Source organism: Misgurnus anguillicaudatus, chromosome 23 (genome assembly GCF_027580225.2).
Source record: "Misgurnus anguillicaudatus chromosome 23, ASM2758022v2, whole genome shotgun sequence".
Taxonomy (NCBI): Eukaryota; Metazoa; Chordata; class Actinopteri; order Cypriniformes; family Cobitidae; genus Misgurnus; species Misgurnus anguillicaudatus.
Genome location: NC_073359.2, coordinates 33,344,332 through 33,358,242, shown reverse-complemented (window position 1 = coordinate 33,358,242; position 13,911 = coordinate 33,344,332). Strand labels below are relative to the sequence as shown.

The following is a 13,911-nucleotide window of genomic DNA, read 5'->3' as shown; positions in this document are numbered from 1 at the left end:
CCGGCGCCGCCCCGCCGCATAGGTATTTAATGAGCGGCAGGTGCAGTTATCAAATCAGCTACTTTTTTTGCTGAGAAAGCTGGACAGAAGGAAAGGGTCCGGCCGATATCAGCAGTGGAACAGCAAACTGTGGCGACGGGACGTGACGTCTCCGTTCCCTTCCTTCAGGGAACGAGGGTTACATATGTAACCGAGACGTTCCCTTTCAGTCGGTCACTACGACGTCACGTCGTGACCGACGAATTGGGAATCCCTACCAAAGCGCCACTGAAGCTGACCCTTCCAGTGCCTGCGTAAACCCTCCGACTCTCCCCTTTAAGGGAACGGAAATGGGGTTGAAGCAGAGGCCGGTCACTACTTGTTCCTTAACCCACGATAGTGACTAGGCGAACTGGGAAGCGAACTCGTCAGGCGGGACTAAGATCGCTGCGGAAGAAAAACCCTCTAGGGGTCTACCACTAAGGTGATAGAGAAAAAGACACGAAGTCTCTAAAAAATACACTCTCTTAGCAACACTAGAGGAACTCCGCTAAGGGAAACGTGGTAAATCATAAACTTTCCACGAAAATACTCACAAAGAAACCACTAGGGGGCGCAATGTGGGCGCTAGCCTCACCCAGATAGTCAAGAATACATCCAGTGAGAGGCTGGCAGCCGATGCTCCGCAACATCGGCCGCCAAGCGGTGGAAAAAGACAAAAAACATTTTTTGTAACGTTTTTGCCTTAATGGCCTTCCATACTGGTGCGGTTTCTGCGCAGCCAAAAAGAAAGGCTCCAAGCCGACACAGGAGCCGTTCCTCGATGTTCTCACTGATCTGACGAGAGAACTCGAGAGGATACCGGCTCAACACGAACACTGTAGAATCTAGTGAACGTATTAGGAGTCGCCCAGCCAGCAGCTCTACAAATATCTGAAAGCGAGGAACCACGAGCCAAAGCCCAAGATGAAGCCACGCTTCTGGTTGAATGGGCTCTCAAACCAAAAGGGCAGGGAATGCCCTGTTTCTCATAAGCCAGGGCGATTGTGTCTACAATCCAGTGAGACATCCTCTGTTTAGTGACAGCTTTCCCTTTCTGCTGACCACCGTAACAGACAAAGAGCTGCTCTGAGGTCCGAAAGCTTTGAGTGCGATTCACATACACACGTAGTGCACGTACAGGACATAACAAAGCCATAGCTGGGTCTGCCTCTTCCAAAGGCAGAGCTTGTAAGTTCACCACTTGTTCCCTAAAGGGAGTGGTGGGAACTTTAGGCAGGTAGCCCGGCCGGGGACTCAGTGTAACGCTGGATTCAGCCGGCCCGAACTGAAGGCACGAATCGTTGACCAAAAATGCATGAAGATCCCCTATCCTCTTAATAGAAGCCAGTGCGAGGAGCATCAAAGTTTTCATAGTGAGAAACTTGACACTCACCGTCTGCAGAGGCTCGAACGGGCAGTCCCTGAGAGCGTTCAGCACCATGGACAGGTCCCAAGGAGGAATAGAGGGAGGACGCGAAGGATTGAGCCTCCGTGCACCTCTTAAAAACCTAATGACCAGATCGTGCTGACCCACAGATCTACCGTCTATGGGTGCGTGATGCGCGGATATTGCCGCGATATCTACTTTAATAGTAGATGGTGACAGCCTCTTCTCCAAGCGGTGCTGGAGATATGAAAGCACAATACTGATCGGGCATTCTCGGGGGTCCTCTCGTTGAGAAGTACACCAAACAACAAACAGGTTCCATTTCAGCGTATACGCCTGTCTCGTAGACGGCGCTCGCGCTGCAGCGATGGTGTTAGATACCGCCGGGGGTAAATCACCTACAACCTAATGTGCCCCCTTCTTGAGACAGAAGGTCCCTCCTCAGGGGAATCCTCCAGGGAGGGGCTGTCGCGAGGAGAGTGAGCTCTGGAAACCAACTCCTGGTGGCCCAATATGGAGCAACTAAAAGAATTTTCTCCTCGTCCTCCCTGACTTTGCACAATGTCTGTGCAATGAGGCGCACTGGGGGAAATGCGTATTTGCGAAGACCTCTCGGCCAGCTGTGCGCCAATGCATCCACGCCGAGTGATCCCTCGTTCAGTGAATAAAATAGGCGACAGTGGGTTGTTTCTGGAGATGCAAACAGATCTATCTGCGCTCTGCCGAAACGTCTCCAAATCAGCTGGACCGATTGAGGGTGGAGTCGCCATTCGCCGGGGCGCGCTGCTCGGGAAAGCACGTCTGCCGCTGCGTTGAGCGACCCCGGGATGTGAATGGCACGAAGAGACCTCAGATTCTTCTGACTCCAAAAGAGGAGATGGCGGGCGAGATGCGACATGTGACGAGAGCGCACTCCGCCTTGGCGATTGATATACGCAACAGTCGCAATGTTGTCTGTGCGAACTAATACATCTTTGCCTCTCAACTCGCTGCTGAAGCGGACGAGCGCAAGATATACAGCCCACAGTTCTCGGCAATTTATGTGCCAATGCAGCTGGGGTGATGTCCATACTCCTGAAGCTGCAAGCTCGCCATACGTGGCTCCCCACCCCGTGTTGGAGGCATCTGTGCATACTATTGCATGTCTGGAGACCTGTCTCAGTGGCACCCCCGCCCTGAGAAACGCTGGGTCTGACCACGGGGTGAAAGTGAGACGGCATTTCGGTGTGATCGTGACACGGTGAAAGCCGGTTAGCCACGCTCTCCTCGGGACTCGGTCGTGAAGCCAATGCTGAAGCGGTCTCATATGCAGCAAACCGAGCGGTGTTACAGCCGCGGCTGCAGCCATATGCCCCAGTAATTTCTGAAATTGTTTCAGAGGAACCGCAGTCTTGCCCGAAAACGTATTCAAGCAAGCCAGACTCGACTGAACGCGCGCCTCCGTGAGGCGTGCTGTAAGATTGACCGAATCCAATTCCATGCCGAGAAAAGAGATCTTCTGTGTCGGGCACAGTTTGCTCTTCTCTCGGTTGACCTGAAGACCGAGACGGGCGAGGTGTTTGAGCACCCGATCTAGATGAGTGCAAAGCATTTGACGCGACTGTGCTATAATGAGCCAATCGTCGAGATATGCCAAGATGCGAACACCGCTCTCTCTGAGAGGTTTTAAAGCGCCCTCTGCCACTTTTGTGAAGACGCGGGGAGAGAGAGAGAGCCCGAACGGTAAGACTTTGTACTGATATGCTTTTCCCTCGAACGCAAAGCGGAGAAACGGCCTGTGCCGGGGAAGGATTGAGACATGAAAGTACGCGTCCTTCAGGTCGATGGCTGCAAACCAATCCTGTGGGCGAATGCATTGAAATATGGTTTTCTGCGTAAGCATTTTGAACGGCATCTTGTGAAGTGCTCGATTCAGAACGCGCAGATCCAGGATCGGTCGCAACCCGCCGCTTTTCTTGGGTACAATAAAGTAAGGGCTGTAAAACCCTGACCTCATCTCGGCTGGAGGAACCGGCTGAATCGCGTCTTTCGCCAATAAGACAGCAATCTCTGCACGTACTACGTGCGCATCGGCGGGTTTCACTATAGTGAAACGGATGCCTGTAAATTTGGGAGGTCGCCGGGCGAATTGTATCGCATAGCCAAGACGGATCGTGCGTAAAAGCCAGCGCGACGGACTGGGAAGTTGCTGCCAAGCTTCCAGATACCGGGCGAGGGGAATTAACGGCACAATCATAGTACCCGCGGCGAGCGGAACGGCGGTGCTCGATGACGCGCTCTCTTGGGCTGCGTTGACATGTGTATTGTGAGAATGAGCACTCACCTGACTCCGCTGATGGATGGCTGCGCGGGGAAGACTCTGATGAAGATATCTCGGTGCGCATAACACATCCGTTGGCGAGAGAGGAGGGGGAGAACGTAGGGTTATGAGCCCATCCGTCACACCCGACTGCCTCTGATGACCTGGAGGAGGAAGAGGAATTCGCTCTTTTTGTGGTTTTGTGGGTGCCGGCTGAAAAGCCGGCGGAACGGAAATTAACGAAAACCAAAGATTCCCCACCCGGTCCTCCTCCGGGGGGGGGGGGGAGTGGTGCGTTCACCATCTCCCGAAGAGCGATCCCCTCCACCTCCAGGTCGCCCATCTCAGGGCCGCTTAGATTTATGCTTTCCACCAGGCTTAGCGGGCGGGGCGGGCTGCTGACGGCCGGTTCCTCGCTTCCTAGGACGGCCCCGATGAGGAACGGAGGCGGCCGCCGCTGCAGGACGCCCTTGGCGAGGGGCAGACTGAGGTGCCGACGTCGACGGGGCAGGTGTTGGTTTCTTCCGACGCGGCATGATGTTGGCAAGAGCCTCAGTCTGCTTCTGGGTGGCTGAGACCTGCTGTGCAAAGTCTTCTACTGCCTCGCCGAACAGGCCGGCCTGGGAGACCGGAGCATTCAAGAGCCGGGTTTTATCGGCATCTCTCATGTCCGCCAGGCACAGCCAGAGGTGGCGCTCCTGGACCACCAAAGTGGACATAGCACGACCGACGGCTTGCGCGGTGGTCTTGGTCGCACGTAGCGCCAGATCCGTAGCCGCACGCAGATCTTTAAAGACCGCCGAATCGTGACCACCCTCGTGCAGGTCCTTCAGAGCCTTAGCCTGATGAACCTGCAACAAAGCCATGGCATGTATGGCTGAAGCTGCCTCCCCACAAGCCCGGTACGCAGACTCCGTCAGGGCTGACGAATGTCTGCAGGCTTGTGAGGGAAGGGTAGGACGGTCCTTCCAGTAGGAAACTCCGGCAGGACACAACTGCATCGCTACCGAACGCTCCACTGTCGGGATACCGGCATACCCTTTAGCAGCCCCGCCATCGAGGGAGGTGAGGGGTGATGGCTGATACGGACGGTTCCGGGAGGAAAACGGGGTTTTCCACGTCCGAGTCAGCTCATCATGCACCTCGGGAAAGAAAGGCACCGGTGGGGAAGACTGTGAAGCCCGTGCAGCCCCAAAGTACCAATCATCTAGGCGGGACGGTACGGGAGGGGGAGGAGCTCTCCACTCCAACCCGACCGTCTCCGCAGCCCGAGCGAGCATAGCTGTCATCTCCGGGTCGAGATCAGGAACCGCAACCCTTCCCGAAGGAGGGAGAGGATCCGGATCAACGTCCGAAAATGACGGCCCCCCCTCCGATGTTACGACAGATATCGAATCCTCGGGAGGTCCGACAGAGGTAGAAAGCGACGCAGAACGCGCGCTCTCCGTCTCCATCGGAACCTCGGATGGTTGCGGATCCGGTGGCTGAGAGCCGCTGGACGAACCAGCTTGCCGATTCAGCACCGTAAGGCGGAGGTCGTCTCTCCGTAGCTTCACAGCCGCCTTCTTAGGGGTGATCAACAACGGAGGGCGGCGTTCCCGGAGAAACGCCACACGACCCCGCAGATCCGCAAGAGTCAAACTCTCGCAAGCGGAGCATGTCCCTCCCACGAAAGCCACCTCAGCGTGCTGGAGACCCAGACACGAGAGACAACGATCGTGTCCATCACGAGGACCCATATATTTGCCGCATCCAGGAGTCGAACACGGACGGAAAGACATCTTTAAAAAGACGCTTAACGCCCGTGAGCAGTGAACGGCTGTCTTTAAAAAGACGCAAGTTCAACTGCAGCTCTTTTAGGGAAATCACTCTTTCAGATGTGTAGTTGATGAAGCACACAGGGAGGAGAACGCACACACTCAACTAAAAGGAGTGAAAGCGATCACGAAGATCAAAGGTGGTGGAAACACTATGCGAGCCCCGCTGTGGTGCCTTCGCCCAACCAACTAGCACGCAGAGATCTATTCCAGGTAAGAGAGATAAGCAGCTTCTCGTGAGCAGTTTAGTCTGCCAGCTTTCGAAGCTAAAAAGCTGATTTGATAACTGCACCTGCCGCTCATTAAATACCTATGCGGCGGGGCGGCGCCGGCAGATGCAATTATCTGCATGCCAAGTTCATTGGCGTTTTAAAGGTTTCTCGAAGCAGATAGGTCACCCGCGAAGCGGTTCCCAATTCGTCGGTCACGACATGACGTCGTAGTGACCGACTGAAAGGGAACCTATTGACTATATATGGTTTGAGTTCAAGGTTAAGACTCATGCCCAAAAATAATATAACGGCATTTGCCACGAAAAATCAGATTAAATGAGATATGATGATGCACTACAATTAAAATAATAGTTCACTATAAAACCAAATCACACTGTGTGTGTGCTGTGATAAAGCAAACATATTTTAATTTCAACCTGTATGTAGAATTTTTCTTTCTTTGACCAGTGAAAAAAACGTCTAATGAGATTTGATCTTAAAATCATGTTCACAGAACCGCTGAAGTTACACAGATTGATGACACGGTGATGCTGAAGCGCAGTAAACTAACAACACTATCAGATCATCTTGTGTTTATCTCATTGATTTGATGAGATTAGAGATGATTCATTATTCCACTGATACACTGAAACACAAACACACAAGACATCTGAACTGATTCTTCATTCACTTATTGAGTTCAGTCTGCTGCTTTTCATTGTTAAGTCTGATTTATTTTTGTAGCACTTTTACAAATCATTTGATTTCAAAACAGCAGCACAATCTTTTGTGAGGTTTTGTTTTTCACACTGATCAGTTACTATTAGCCATACAAACATCTGTATGAGGCATTTTGGTTCACATCTTTACAGACACACATGTTAATTATATCAGGACACAGTTGTGATGCAACACGTCAGACATCAGTTACACAAGAAAGAAATATACATAAAATTCTTCACAGTGAACAGTGTTATAAATATACAGAGAAATAACCCTCAGTCACATAATCATTTTTCTTTTTTCTTTTTTTCAGCAAGAAATGACCCGACGGCTAGGGATCCTCTGTTGAGTGTTTGATGAGGTGATAGATGGTCAATATCATGAGTGATTCATCATCAACATCTACAGTAACAAATCTGTTTTACTGCATTCATGATCACTTCTGTTAAAATAAGAAATTAACCCTTTATGTGCTGTTGAGCTCAAGTGATGAAACCTTTTTAAGATGATAAACAGGAAAACCAACTTTCATTTATTTGCTGTCCACATTGATGAATGATCAGAATCTGTTTATTTTATTTTATTACATTTATATTTCATATCTGTTACTCACCTCACATCATATTAACAGTTTGACTGTGATCTCTTTTTATATTGTGTGATTATAGACAGTATTACTTTAATATCAATCAATATATACATTACATACAGTAAGATGATCTGTGTGTACACCTGTAATCTTTCTCTAACCTGACAATAATCTGATTTTCTGTTAACATCAAAAACAACTTCATGTTGATCTGTGTGTTCAGTAAAGATGACAATCTGTCTTTATTATTATTATAAAAGTTCAGTGTGTATTTAAAATACACATCATTGATAAACATCTTTGGTCATTTAGTGCTAATTCAGTTTGAGGTTTTGATGTTTTTATTATTCAAGTTCATGTTCATTTAGTTTTATATTTGTCATTATATTTTGCTACATTAACTAGTTATGCTTAAATATTTTTGCTTAAGTAAATCTGTTCTGTGATCAGATCTGAATGTAAAATTGTAAATATGAATTCAGACTCTCAGTACAGATACAAAAAAAAACTTTTATATAGCACTTGACTGACTAACACAACTGATTTTACTCATAAGATAACTAATCTTACTAAACTGCACCAAAGTTTAAGGTTTGTAATCCAGTATTAAATATGACTTGTAGTGTGTTGAGATACATGAATCTTTTCTGCTTGTTATTATTCTAATTTTTGTTTCACTTTACAGCATGTAACCGTCATTTAAATGAATACATATACATGTTACCGTATTGATAAAAAGTTTTGTCTTATCATTTCAGTTCTCGAGTGGATAAACGCTGATTATTTTGCTTTTAAAGGGATAGTTCACCCAAAAATTCTGTCATCATTCATGTTGTTACAAACCTGTATGGGTTTCTTTGTTCTGATGAACACAACGGAAGATATTTTGAGGTGTTTGTAATCGGGCGGTTCGTGGACCCCATTTACTTCCACAATATTCTTTTATACCTACTGTGGAAGTGATTGAGGTCCATGAACGATTTGGTTACAGAGACATTCCTCGGGGTATCTTCTTTTGTGTTCATCAGAGAAGTGTGTGCAGGTTTGTGGCAGCATGAGAGTGAGTAAATGATGACACAATTTTCATTTTTGGTGAACTATCCCTTTAAAATGTAAAAAAGTTAATGCATGCCAGCTTTGTTTTGAAGTTAAGCTTTAACAAGTTCAAGTAAATGTACCGTGTGTTATTATCATTATTAATAAATATGACATGAAACATCTTTCTTTGTATTGGATCATAAATGTTTTCTGATTGATGTGAAGAACAGAAAGTAAAGTTTTCAAACACATCAAGACATCAAACATGAATTATAGATGAGAGATAAACACAACAAAACTTTACCACAATCTAACACAAGATCAACTCAATCTCTTCACAGATAAACTACATGATTTATTTATATGATTTAACCTTTATGTCAAAATATGATTTACATCAGTAAAATATAAAATATGTTCAAAATCCACCATAATGATGAAGATTTCATAAGTTTCCCATTAAACTCTTCAGGATGAGATCTCTAATCAAACTAAATATTTTAAAGATCAACTAAAATTTCTGAGCAAATTAGATATGAACACAAGTCATTTCTTAAATTTGGTAACTTAACTCCCCAGTATGGTATTAATATTATTAAATGTTATCAGGTTTTATTTCTATTACTTTATAAGACATCAAATGTTTTTGGAGGCTCACATCTGCAGTTTATGAGATAAAATATTAAAGGTCAGTTTGACAGACAGAGTTTATCTCTAATCTCAGACTAAAATACATGAACTGTCTCAAACTGATAACAGCTACTCACATATCTTTAAAAATATCATTTTTATGTCTTACGACGCACACCAGTAATGTTTTTTGTAATGTTTGTGAAAACTACTTTAATGTCCTCATATAACTAAGATCTACATTTAATCTAATTTACTCTGTCAAACTGACTGAAATATGATCAGAAAAGTAAATTGTGTTTATCATACACTGGCTGTTCTCAGGTCATTGTCTGTATCAAATACATTTTTAATGATACATGCTATCATAAAAATAAATTAATTGATTAATTGATTATTTGATAACTGATGTATAAATGTATGTGTAAGCTATGGGTGTGTTTTCATGTTTAAACACTAGATGGTGCTGCAGTGTGACCGTAATCTGCATTAGGATACACAGATGAACTGATCACTGATCAGATCTGTATAAAAATCAATAAATACAAAATATGAAAATATGTAAGGAAATAAAGAGATTTATAAAACTTTAAAGGAGCACAACCATTAAAACTCTGTTGAACTGTAGCATTATTGAATTAACATAAACGTGCAAAAATGGAAACCTTTGTCAACTATGAATGCTGTTTGTACAGTACAACATGATGTAGATATAAAGCATGAACACAAACAAACAGAGATGTTAAGCATGAAGATGAAGGAGGTGACATCACTATTAGCAGGTTTAAAGGTTTAAAGAGATGAATAAACTTATAAATCATATAAATCATAATGAAACCTGAACCTAGGTCAGAAAACAACCACCTAATTTCCCAAAACACCTCAACAACCACTCAGAACATCCTAATCCGCGACACACTTTAAGTTAACTTAATATCATTTGAGTATACAGTCATGTATATAAGACACAACTGTGTATAAATGTTAGAGATGTAGGACTGAGATGCTTTAGATGAAGTTTGGTTTCTAGATAAAGAAAACACACAAAAACTGCAATCAAAGGAACAAAATTAAGAATATCTGAAGAGACACAAGACAGGAATCTAATGAATTTCAACATATTAAGAGATGTGAAATAAAGATTAACTGAAGAACTGAGAAGACTGACCATCTCACTTTTATTTTTGTCTTATAGGTTTGTGGTCACAGTCAGTTTAGTCTTCACAGCTTCTTTCGTTTGTCATTTCAGGTCCAGCGAGTTTTCTGTTAAGCGTAACTAACTTCATTGCCATAAATACTCTGCGTTACGAGAAGTGTAATGCTGTTTAAAGTTTAGATAATAGTTTTTTTGTCTAATGAAAATGTTAATGTAAAGGTATAGGTTATATAATAGGTCAGTGGTGGGCAAACTTTTTTGACTTGAGGGCCACATCAGGGTTTTGGATCCAAAATAAAAGGCCACATACTAGTGTGCCTACAAGTAGGGTACTGTAAGCAGAGTTTCCTTTAACACTAACATTACATTTTACACATCATTTAAAAGATGATTTCAACCATAGTAACTTACAGTGCAACTTACAAGTCATAAATCTCATCTGTATGTGTACCCTCATAACGGTTGAACCCATCATCTTTGTGTTGCTAACGCAATGCTACATAGCTCACAGTATTTTATTGTGATGTACTGTAAACTACAAAAAAAGATATATAACTGTCGTTGTGACAAGACAAGAAACATAAACAGAGCTCAAAGGGTGTGTACACCAAGGCAATTTCGCCTACGACCGGTGTATATTTTCAATTGTTTCCAATGGAATCACCGCACTTTTAACTCTTTCCTCGTCAGCTTTTTTTTAAGTTGCCAGCCCACGCCATCACTTTTCATAATTTTTTACAAAAGTTTAATGTTTTCTAGAAATTTTCTTCTTCAAATATATAATATATCACATGAAAGAACATTCCCTCTGCTTTCAAAAAAATTTGTTCTTGTAATTGGTTCTCTTTTTATCACCTCTCAAATGGTTTCTTCAAAAATACCAAGTTTTGAGCAAAAAGCTGAAAAACTTGTGTTGTATATGTTGGATAAGGTTAAATCTGGTGGTTAATAGCGGTTAATAATATTACGGATATTACGGATTGCCTGAAAAACTCATCATTGGCAGGAAAGCGATTCTCTTTTTTGGCGAGTTAATGGCGGGGAAAGAGTTAAAAAATCAACAACAGCTGGGGTTTTGTCCACACTGGCACTGTGTTATTTTTCACGCTCTGTGCTTTTCCTCCCAGAGTTTAAAGAAGTTTAGCCCCTTTAATGAACTTAGGCAAAGGCTACGTTGATCAAAATGTTTATGCCACAGACCTCATACAGCACCTTGTTATTCTAAAACCAAGTATTGCACAGTTGCAAGTATTGGTTATTTATTTATTGACATTTGTAATTTGTAGCATTTAGTAGCACACTTGAGTTTTAATTTCAACAAACGACCATTATGGTGATCAGTGTTTGCACAATCATCAGTTTATTTGCATATTAAAGGACACACCCAAAACGGCACATTTTTGATTGCACCTACACAGTGGCAATTTTAACATGTTAATCCGGACATGAGCTTAAACCTAAAATAAAATATTTATTTTACATCTTAAAAAACGTTTTGCAATATTGCCCCTTTAATTTTTATTTTATATTTTGGGAATTTGTGTCTTGTATTTTTTTATCGCACCTGTATTTCCCAAATTTCCTAACATACACACATTTCATCAACCCAAAAACACATTGCCATACACTGTAAAAAGTTAAAAGTTGATCAACTTAAAAAGTTACGTCAATTGGAAACACCTAAAAAAAACCATACGTTTATTTAACTTAAAATGTTCACTTAAATTTAAACTAAAGTGAAAATTGTATTTATTGATATGTAAAAAGTGTAGATTTGTTGTAAAAAAAAAAACATCCCTAAAATTGCCCCAATAATCATTTCTAAGACTCAACTTATTATTTATTCAAATTATAGCATGTCTCCAAGTGCGCACCCTTCAATATTTTTATATTTTGTTTTGGAAGTAGTTCTGTTAATTAAAATTTGAATATGCAGTTTGGTTGTAGTATGATACAGTATATAATGGTTTTAATGTAAGCATACAGTACAATATTGTAAGTTTATTCGTAGTTGCTTATGCACATCTGCACATTGCATGCAGCCTTAAAAACAAATGTTGGCGATTTTGTCATCATCATCATTATCAGCTCATACAGCTCACGTTTGAGAAAAATCTCATGCACTAATGTATACGTGAGTGAAAAGATGAAGCTCTTAGGAGATTTAACTCAGAGACCCGCCACCTTCAGCTAGGGTACACAATATGCTACAGATAGACTTATTTTTTGTTATCTGGTATGTTTTGATACATAAAGCCTGAATGTTTCGGTCCCTCAAGCTGTAGTTACGGCCTTTTCAGGTTCAGATAATGTTATAAATACATGAATACACTCTGAAATTTATTTATGAGAAGTTTAATGAATCACCATTACAAATAGTCACGGTTTAATAAACAAATTCAAAGTAAAGATTAAAAAATAACAGGTACAAATCTTCACCACAAGATTCAGCTGTTCTTTAGTCCCCCAATATATAGCTGCTTGATTACACAAAGAAACATTGCCCCTGTAATATTTACCATATCTGTGGTTTTAACAAGTTCCACTTTTAGGGCTCTATTTTAACGATCTAAGCGCATTGTCTAAAGCGCACAGCGCAACATCTAAATGGGCGTGTCCGAATCCACTTTTGCTAATTTAACGACGGGAAAATTTGTTTTTGCGCCGAGCGCATGGTCGAAAAGGGTAGGTCCTTTTGTAATGGGAGTATTTTGGGCGTAACGTGCAGTAAACCAATGAGAGACTCAGCTCTCATTCCCTTTAAAAGCAAGTTCCGCTGGCGCTATGTCTAATCCCTATTTAGATGACGGACTTTGTAAACTGAAAAACTAAGCGGAGGTAGAAGATCCCCAGTTTAAGATTAATGTTAAATAATTGTGTTGTGGTTCGTTTTTCACTTGTATTGAAATTGTTATTTTTTTATTAAAACCTTTAAAACCCGTTTTCTTTTAGTCATGGAAGTAAAAAGCAGGCTTGTAATTGCTTTAAATGTATGGCTATCCAATATCATCAAAACATAATTTACAAGTATGTAAGATAAGGTTTGTACTCTAAAAATACTTTATTTGTAACAAACAGGAGATAAAGAAATTACAAACGGCTCTCCTCACGTTTCAGCACTTTGGACAGCGGTTTTTTTAGCAAAGAGTTTTTTTAAGCATTACTTACAAATGTTTCTCATCTCACCATATCCACAGGTACATCATATACAATAACTCCGCGAGGTAGCATAAAAAAACATTTAAAAACAGACGCATTTGTTCAAAGCAAAGCATTTATTTACTTACCAGGCTGCAGGTGAAGCAGCTCTTTGCGCCTTAACGTCTCATAATCAGTCCTCATTTATAAATATGTCCAAGAGACTCAATAATAATCTTTTACATTCAATCCTTTAATCTTTCATATTTAAAAGCATTTTTGTGCTGCTGCGCATTCATGTACTTTGTGATAAGCAAACCCGCGTTGTCCTCCCGTTTATAGGCGCATATTATTACTAATGCGCTCTTTAAATAACATAAAACACATTGGTTATAAAACATAAAACACACCAGGTTTTTGTTGGTCAATGGCGTAGTCTATTTTAGTTGCCTCAAAATAGCAACGCGCAAACAATGCGCCTGAACACACCTCATTTTCAGACCAGAACGCCCATGGACGCAAAAGGGGGCGCAAATGCATTTGCTATTTAAACAATGTGGCGCTAAACGTGAAAATTAGGGTGGAAACTAGCGAAAGACACTTGCGTCGCGCATTGCGCTGCATTGCGCCGGGTGTAAGATAGAGCCCTTAAAGTTAATAATAAAACATTAGCTAGGCTTAACTAGCCCACTTATACCCACAGAATTCCACATGATGTGAAGTTCTAGTACTTCAGACAGCGCTGACTGTTAAAGTCTCAACCTTGTCTGTCACAATCTGCTTCTGTTTCAACTTCTGATATACTTTGACACATTATTTAATTTAACTCCTCAAGATGAACTCTGACTTCAAAGTATGTAACAAATGAAACCTCGCCAACATAGTTAAACTGTTGAAGTTG

General features: G+C 42.3%; 2 protein-coding genes across 3 annotated transcripts in view; one reads left to right on the top strand and one right to left on the bottom strand.

The window, feature by feature from the left end:
* Window positions 1–13,911, top strand: part of LOC141359320 (uncharacterized) — a 256,996-nt gene that overhangs the window by 119,004 nt on the left and 124,081 nt on the right. The gene's annotated exons all lie outside the window — the stretch shown is intronic.
* The window catches only part of LOC141359324 (uncharacterized), a 564,790-nt gene that overhangs the window by 480,224 nt on the left and 70,655 nt on the right, over window positions 1–13,911 (bottom strand). The gene's annotated exons all lie outside the window — the stretch shown is intronic.